We start from the raw sequence: 8,837 nt of genomic DNA, 5'->3' as shown, positions 1-8,837 counted from the left end.
TATGTGTTTGTGATCCTTCAGATTCTCTTTTTATTTACTTTTTGTGTACACAGGGCACATTTTGCTACTCGTTGTATACTTCTTACTATTGAATTAATCATCTTGGTGAATCAAGAATAACAGCACATTGTGACACAACGAAATGTGTCCTCTGCATTTCACCATCACCCTTAGTGAGCAGTGGGCAGCCATGAATGGCAGAGTGTGGGGACGGTAGCTTGATCAAGGGGACCTCAGTGTGGCACCTTGGCAGTTTGGGATTTGAACTAGTACCCTCCTTTGTTTATTTTAGTAAAGTTTATGAATTCTTTATCTTTCTAAAAAGGATTATTCGGACATGGTTGCTCCACTGCCAGGGAATGCCAGGAAAGACGTTTTCCTTTGAGAAGCTGGACGTGACTGCCCACAGGAATTTGGGAAGTAGCAGACGGTTATCAGGCAAAAGTCATATGGTAAGGAAACAATCTAGAGATGTGCTACTCCTGCAGCCCCATAAATAAACTCTGCTATCCATGTCCCCCAACTTCCTGCTAAATTCTTCTCTTCACCCATTTCCTGCCATTCTTCTGTGAGTGAATGGAAGATTTTGTGTGTGTGTGTGTGTGTGTGTGTGTGTTAAACCACATTTAGCATCCAAAGACCCTGTCACTCATCCACCACTCAACCACTAGAGGGACAATGGAGATAACTGACCTTTGAGAAAACTCAAGATGCTATGATGTCAGGGAATCGTCCCTCTGGGTGAAGACACTGTCTTCCTGTTGTTGAGGAGCTACGTTGAATGACACTCTACCACACTGTCCTTTATCAAGGTCTGTACTGACTGAGGGGGTGGAACCTGGAACAATGACAGTGATATTCCTCTAAGTGATGCCAGAGTCTTCTTGCATAGACCTGGTCTTTGGTCTTTTGCTAAGAGAATTTAAAGTTGCTGTTAAAGAGATTTTAATGTCTGGTAAATGCATAAAATGGCAGAACCTGTTAACTTGACCTGTGACCGTTCATTTCATTATCATGTGCTGTAAAAACAGCTATGAATTCCTATTTTTTATCATTATGATTTTATTTTCTGTTCAATGAACTACCTGCTGTGTGTGTGTGTGTGTGTGTGTGTGTGTGTGTGCGTGTGTGTGTGTGTGTGTGTGTGTTTGTGTCTTCTGTTTATACCATTATGCTGCATAATCTCTGTGGGGTTTACTACACATGTATTCTGGGCCAACTACCACTTCCCTCTGTCTTTCTCAGCTTCCCCTCCCATACAGATGTTCGAATTCAACAGGCGTCCCCAGATGAGCGGTTCTCTGATCGACAATAAAACCAGAACGCCACACCCAGCCGAATATGTAACACAACCAAACACACACATGCACAGTCTACTTCTACACAAGCTCTTTTATCAAAAGATATCAGAAGTTAGACAATAAGATGGAAAGAGAGAGATTTTTTGTTGTATGTTTTAACTGATGAGATGCAAGAAACATCAGTTCCTGCTGTAGACACACTGGCTTCCAACCAAGCCTACATGAATTGCTCACAGTCCTGTTCTTCACACACTCCTGCATATTTTTGTGAAGAATGTTATTTACCAGAGAAATCTTTGCTCTTGACCCTGGTGCACATAAAGGAGAAGCTGCTAAGACTCTCCTGTTTTCCTCCATGTTCTTGTACGGATCCAAGCATATCATCCCACATCAAAACCCAATTCCTCACCCTTTACACAGATTTTCTTCCAAGATCCTGCTACCCATTGGTTGTTGGTACGTTTCTGGGTTAACTAGTGAGACTGGTGTTGGCCATGGATGCTTCATTCAGTGGCTCATCTAACATCTTGAAGTGATTTATGTTTGTGTTTAAGGGAGGAATATGGGGCAGAGACAAGACAACAAACCCGCACAGACCTTTACATCCAGTCCACCACCTATATCCTGCAATACTGAGCTACACCTCTCCCTCTAAAAAGTGACACAGATCTGATTATATTGTACATTTCAGAACCTCTGAAAAACATGAACAGTATTCCAAGGCATTAAAAACGTATTTGCAGCATGAAGCAAGTGTTGAATGCTTTCCGTAATGCTGTGAGAGAGATAATCTGCACCATATGTTGCACGAAATCTACTGACTGGTTTCGAGGTCCAGTCCAGTGGTGCTGCAGTGGTGGGAACGCGCTGAGACTGCGTCTCCGCACCCATGACGTCACCTTCAGGGTCAGATCGCCGACACCAGATGGCGCTGCTGTAACACAGAAAGATACGTCAACCTCCTACCGCCCTCTTCTGCCGGTTCTGCTCATTTCATCTATAGTGTTGGTTGTAATTCGACCTCTTAAATGTCACCCTTTCTCAACTCTTCACACACTGCATACCATCATGCTGCATGCAACAACACGATTGACAAAAATCAAGTCTGTTACATAACTGAATGTAAAAATACTTTCAGGTAGATTCATGCAATCAATTCATACAAACATCCATAGAATATACCACCAACACAATCCAATATGTGTATGTTTTCATATACTTGTATAATTCAGCTGGCCATTCAATGCATTTTATGTGAAAGCTCCCCGGGTTCCTGTCATGGCTGCCCACTGCTTACCAAGGGTGATGGTTAAAAGCAGAGGACACATTTCGTTGTGTGCACCATGTGCTGTTCTGCAGTGTCTCACAATGACAATCACTTCACTTTCACATTCAAGACCGGACGACCCCTACTGAGGTAGTCAAAGGCAACAGTGGAAAGAAAAATGGATGAAACCTTGAGCGAAACCAAGGCTCAGCAAGGGGAACCTATGGCCATTAGTGTGTGTATATGTGTGTGTGTGTGTGTGTGTGTTGGAAGAAGCATACCTCACCCTGCGCTTTGCCGAGGGCTTTGGCTTCAGTGCTGAGGTCCTTGGCATCAAATATTAATTTGTCAGTAACTCTTCAGCCTTAAATAATTCTCAAAGAAGTGTGCTGGGAGCAGGGGTTTGCTATCCCAGGCACGTTCTGGACAATGAGGCAGAGGAATGGAGGGAGAGAGTGGTTCCACATGTTGCTCAAAACAGATGGCTTCTACTGAGAGGGACAAAACTGAGTATTCAAGGACACATGGCTGCCAAGCGGCTTCTTTTTTTAACCCCAATTCCAGTAGTTTCCTAGCATAATGCTATGCTTGTGTGAGTGGGGTAATGGCTTAGTGTGCTCAGCACTGTGGGGTTTAGGAGCTTCGAAGAAAAAAAGGCATCGATGCACAAAAGGCATCATGGCTGCTCACTGCTTTCCAAGGTGATGGGTTAAATACAAAGGACATTTCATTGTGTCACCATGTGCTTTGCTGCAGTGTTCCACAATGACAATTACTTTACTTTCCCTTTTTTTCACTTTCTCGGGTTGTGCCAGTGGACATCATACCTGCCTGACAAACAGCACAGTGGCCCATCTGCCACCAATTATACACAAACCAGCCAAAGGTAAAACTGAACAATTCATGCATGATTTATCATTCAGTGAAAAAGGCCTTTTTAAAACAATCTGACAAGCGGGTTATTAGATCCTGAAGAATACTTTTCACCAAGTACAAACCAAAATGCCAAAATTGCTCTGAAAAATGGAAAAGTTCTTGATGGGATTTACCCTGCTGAGTAATTTTCTTCCAATTACTATATGTGATGATTTTTCCTAAAAAACAATCAATCAACCAATAAATCCAATTTTATTTATTATACTCAAGACCATAAGACCCCTAGTGAGAAAGCTAAAGGCAACAGTGGCAAGGAAAATGGAAGAAACCTTGAGAAGAACCAAGGCTCAGCAAGGGAACCCATGGTCAGCAATGGATGATCCTGGGATGTTGAGAAAAATACATCCAGGAAATGAATGCACATAGTGGAATAAATATGTATTTTCAATTTTTCCCATTCACAGAAAATGGATTAATCTACAAAGAACTGTCACGGCCAACACACCTCCAGCCCACCAGAGAGCGCTAGACCAGCTGGGGACACAGCGACTCAGGGACAGAAGCGGAAGTGAGAGCAGGCAGTGCCGAGTATAAAAGCCAGGTGACCCCAAGGAGACGCTGCCCGCTCTTTGCTGAATTTACTCCCCAGAGAGGCTAGCCTTCTTTACCTTTACCTGACAAACCGTACCTTATGACCACGACCTTTGCCTGTCCTTGACTTTGAGTTTTGCCTGGCCCTTTTGATACGACGATCGCCTGACTGATTGAACCTCGTGACCATGACCTTTGCTTGTCCTTGACCTTGAGTTTGCCTGCCACTTTTGCTAAGATGATACTTCATGTTATCCCACCTTCCTGCCACCCAAGACATCCTCCTGTCCAGTCCACTGGTCCACTCCCATTTCCACTCACCTCCTGCCTCCCTCTCACCGACCAAATGCCTGCTGACAGGACAACTGATCCGTATTGAGGAGATGATGGATGGAGCTGTGTATCATAAGATTTTGGTCAACTACCTCCTTCCCTCAGTAAGAGCATTGAAGATGAAACATAGCTGGATTTTCCAGCAGGACTTTTACCCAAAACACACAGCCAGGGCAACTAAGGCAGGCAAAAATCTATGGTGTAGCTAAAACTCCATGTTGCCCAGCAAAAATCCCGAAACCTGAAATATCTGGTGAAGATCTGTGTGGCAGAGTGGCCCAAAATCCCAGCTGCAGTGTGTGCAAACCTGGTCAAGAAACCGGAAAGGAAATGTTTGGCCTCTGTAATAGTTTCTGGACCAAATATTACGTTCTATTATTTTTTTGTATCAAATATTATATATTATTTTTGTTTTTTAGAAACTGTCTCTAACAGTTGAGGTGCACCATGATGAAAATTACAGGGAAAAATATGCAGTGTGTGAAATACATTTTCTCCCCACTGTGTAGAGGTTATTGTAATCCAGTTATAATGATGTGGTATATTAGAGGTAGTAAATTAGAGTTCCAGCAGATGACTATTGTCATGCCAAAAATAAGTGATGGTTTAATAACTGAAAATAAACATCACGATGGTCGGGAAATAAGCAACTGAAAACCACACAAAACATTACATTGCAGAACCTGCAGAGGGTTTGGCAAAGACTAATATCACAACTCTCAGGTTGAATCAGCAGGGGGCTTGTAAGGGCCATGCAGTACAGGCCAAATAGATCATCACTCTGCACCGACCGGGATGCTCTCTGCAGGAGAGATTTACCATACACATGGGATTGCACGGTGACGGATTAAGAAAACAGAAGGTGTGTAAGTGATAAATTATCTGAAATGACAAGTAAGCAGAGGACTAAACATTTCCGGCGGCACTAACTACTGCAGAATTACTAAAGGTGAGTGGAGTGCTGACTGTATAAGTAGGTTTTTAGCATTGATTTAAATATTGAAACTGTGTCTGATTACTGAATATTCCTGTGTTCCACAGATTTGGGGCCCTGTAAGCAAATGTTCTGTTTCCAGCATACTCTGGGAACAGCAAGTAAACCTTCTCCCAGAGAATGAAGGGAGAGTGGTGGGTTATGAGGGACTAGTAGTTTACTAAGAAAAAATTGGAGCATCACCATGCAAAGCTTTATAGGTGCAAAGCAGAAGACAATACAGGAGTATTGTGTATGTAAGAACCCTGGCTGCAACAGAGAGTTACAGTAGCCCAGTCTACATGTTATAAATGCCTGTCCTAACTTCTCTGCATCAGAGATGGAGAGAAACTTCCTAACCCTAGAAATATTAAGGCAGAAGTACGCCATCCAGGAAATATTTTGAATTTGATAGTCAAAAAGCAGATCAGCATCAAAAAGGTCACAACCAGATTTTTTACTGATGTAGTATGAACAGCTGAGAAACCATCATATTTCAATCTATTTCTATTTACGTGTCTTGCTTCAGTCTTGATTGAGTTGTGGGTCTTCCAGTCTTTGATGTCTTTTAGAGATTTAAAGAACTGGTTGGACACAAGGTTGGAGGAAGATTCAAAGAGCAGAATTCTAAGCATAAATTAAGTGTGTTTAAGTTTAAGAAGTGTACTGGAATAACTGGAACATGACAATTACAACAACCAGATGAAGAGTGTCTCCACAGCTATGGATTGGGTATATCACACTTTGGGAGGCACCAATGGAGTGAAGAATAGATGTGAAATCTCTGCAGAGATCATCCAACTTATCTACTTGAAGATTAAAGTCACCAATTATAATTATCCAGCTTTGGCCAATTTGGCCACTAGGCAACCTCATATGCATAATCATTACACATTGAACTTTTAAGTCTTGCTCAGGGACACAATGGTAGTAAATGGGGCTTTGCGGTCTGTTTTTAGAAATTTCAATTAATATCAGCTGGTCATCAGCAGCAGTGATTTAGCAAAATTTGTGAGTTTGGTTGTAATATGAGTTCAAACCCAACTTTGTTCCATTGTGTCCCTAAGCAAGACACTTAATCCTGAGTCACTCCTGAGTTGCTACTGAGTGTAAGTGGACCAATGGCTGGCTCACTGGCAGTGGTGCCTCAGCAGGTAAAGGAATGGACTCATTATTCGGTTGCAGGTTCAACTGCCCCCGAACTGCCAAGGTGTCACTGAGCAAAGCACCATCCCTACACACTGCTCCGCGGGTACCTTTCATCACTGCCCACTGCTGGGCAGTGAAGGGTGATGGGTTAAAAACAGAGAACATATTTTTGTTATGTCAATGGTTGCTGTGGTGCAGTGTTTCACAATCAATTCAAAATGTATTTGTCACTTACACAGTCATACACGGTATGATATGCAGTGAAATGCTTTAGCAACTGCTATAGGCCACAGTATTGCAAATATTGCAAGTATACAGTGAACCAATATGCAAATATTGCAAACATAAGCAAATATTACACTTTCATGTTTTTAACATAAAATATGTGTAACAGGTAGGGTGAAGGTGTGCAAATGAGTAAAGTGAAAGCAAAACATTTGTGCAAAATTCTGGGGGGATTGAGTCCAGAAGTGATTGAAAGTGAAAGTGCTGGAGTGTAGTAGTGTTCTGTCCTTGAAGTGTTGACAGCTCGGATAGCCTGCGGGAAGAAGCTCCTCCTCATTCTCTCTGTGTCCATTTTTGGGGTGGCTTAGGTTCTTCACTATCTTCCTGGCCCTGGTCCAGCACCTCTTGCTGTAGATTGATTGAAGGTCAGGGAGCTTGGTACTGTTGCCAGAAGATAATAGGACATGATTGTTAACAGAAATTCACCATTGACATTCCATAACTAACAAACAATTTTTTCTATTCATGCCTCTGTTAGAACGTCCAGAAGCTCTGCAGATATGACCATTTTGGATTGTGGGCCTGACCGTCTGCAGGTGTCTCTCTCCAAATCTATCCAGCAGGGCCTTCCTACCTCCACCCTCTGGCTCCCGCTGGAGCAGGTGTAGAGGATAATAAGTGCTGGAGCTCCATGGGCTGAGTGTGCGACTGGAATGGCAGCCATGTGGTGAGGGGAGACATGGGAAATAGGAAGTGATTATCTTCCATATTGGCCAGGGTTGCAATCAAGCACCAGTGGGGTGGAATTGACAGAGGGGGGGGTTGGGGACATTATTGGCTGGTAAGAGGGGGACATGCACATGGGTCTAGGTGCCTGCGGATGTGTTTAGATGCATGCAGGGCTAATTGGCATCTGCATATTCAAACAAGCAGAACAGCAGGGGTGAAAACTGGAAAGTGGGTCCCACCTACACTTGTGTGTTTATGTGTGTGTTTTTGTGTTTGTGTTTTATGTCTGTCTATCTGTTTGTCATGTCTGCATCAACTGTGAAATGTGTTGAGTGCACAAACTATGGTGTGTGTCTGTGTGTGCTACTCTAATGATGGCAAAAGGGTTTTACACACACACCGAGGAAGGCAGCCAACACAGCGGGACACTGAGCTATTAATAATTCCCACAGGAGACGCTTCTGACACCTGGACTCCGTCTTCTTCCACGGACTTGTTCACTCTCCTCTCCTCTCACTCAGTTTTTTTCTTACTCTCTCTCTTTCTCTCTCTCTCTCTTTCTGTGTGTGCTTGATTGCCTTCTGATCTTCACCACTCAGACTTTTCTACTAAATTCCACGCCCTGTTAGCTTATCTCCTCCATCCCACCCTCTTGTTTTTCCACTCTTCCTCTTTCTCCCTCATCGCTCTCTTTTCTGTGAGATTATGTCTGGGTGGTGGCGGGATGGGGGATTAGTGTTGTAACAAGCTCCCCGGGGGAACCCATCCTTGACCCATGACTGACAGGTCAGGGTGGCACGGTGCCTGGAGGGGACACGCTAACAATGCAGGGATACACACAGAAATGGACAGAATGCATTCAGCACAGAATTCCTGAATAAAACCATCTGCCGACAGGTCAGGCAGGGATTCTGAGGGAAAACCTTCCGCTGCCCTGGACGAAGGTATAAAGAACTGTAAATGTTCCATTTTGGTGATGATTTGGACATCAACATGGCAGAATTAACAAAGTAACATTGTTGCAAATAGCAGCAATTACAGGCCAGGCTCGGGGCTTTAAAATGATAAATCCAGCTGTATTTGTAAAATACCGCTCCAGAGTAAAAGGGACGTCATGCCTCACAGAGTATTAAGATCCATGTGTATCTGAACTGGTCTCAGCAGTACAGGATTAGGCACTGAGGGTGATTAGCCCTGCCTCTGATGCCCATCTTGGCTGTTTCAGATGCTGAATAACGCTGCTTGGGAACATCATATTTAAAGTGTCCTCAGACATATTTACAGCATCTCTCCATCAGTTTATTCCATGAAGTTAATGCATTTATAAAATGTTATTGACAAATACTGTTGTTTTTTTGTTGCTTAAAATGTTTTAGTAAAAGTAGGAGGTTTA

Source organism: Denticeps clupeoides, chromosome 10 (genome assembly GCF_900700375.1).
Source record: "Denticeps clupeoides chromosome 10, fDenClu1.1, whole genome shotgun sequence".
In the NCBI taxonomy this organism is placed as follows: Eukaryota; Metazoa; Chordata; class Actinopteri; order Clupeiformes; family Denticipitidae; genus Denticeps; species Denticeps clupeoides.
The sequence above is the reverse complement of the archived record's forward strand: the minus strand, read 5'-3'. Positions refer to the sequence as shown.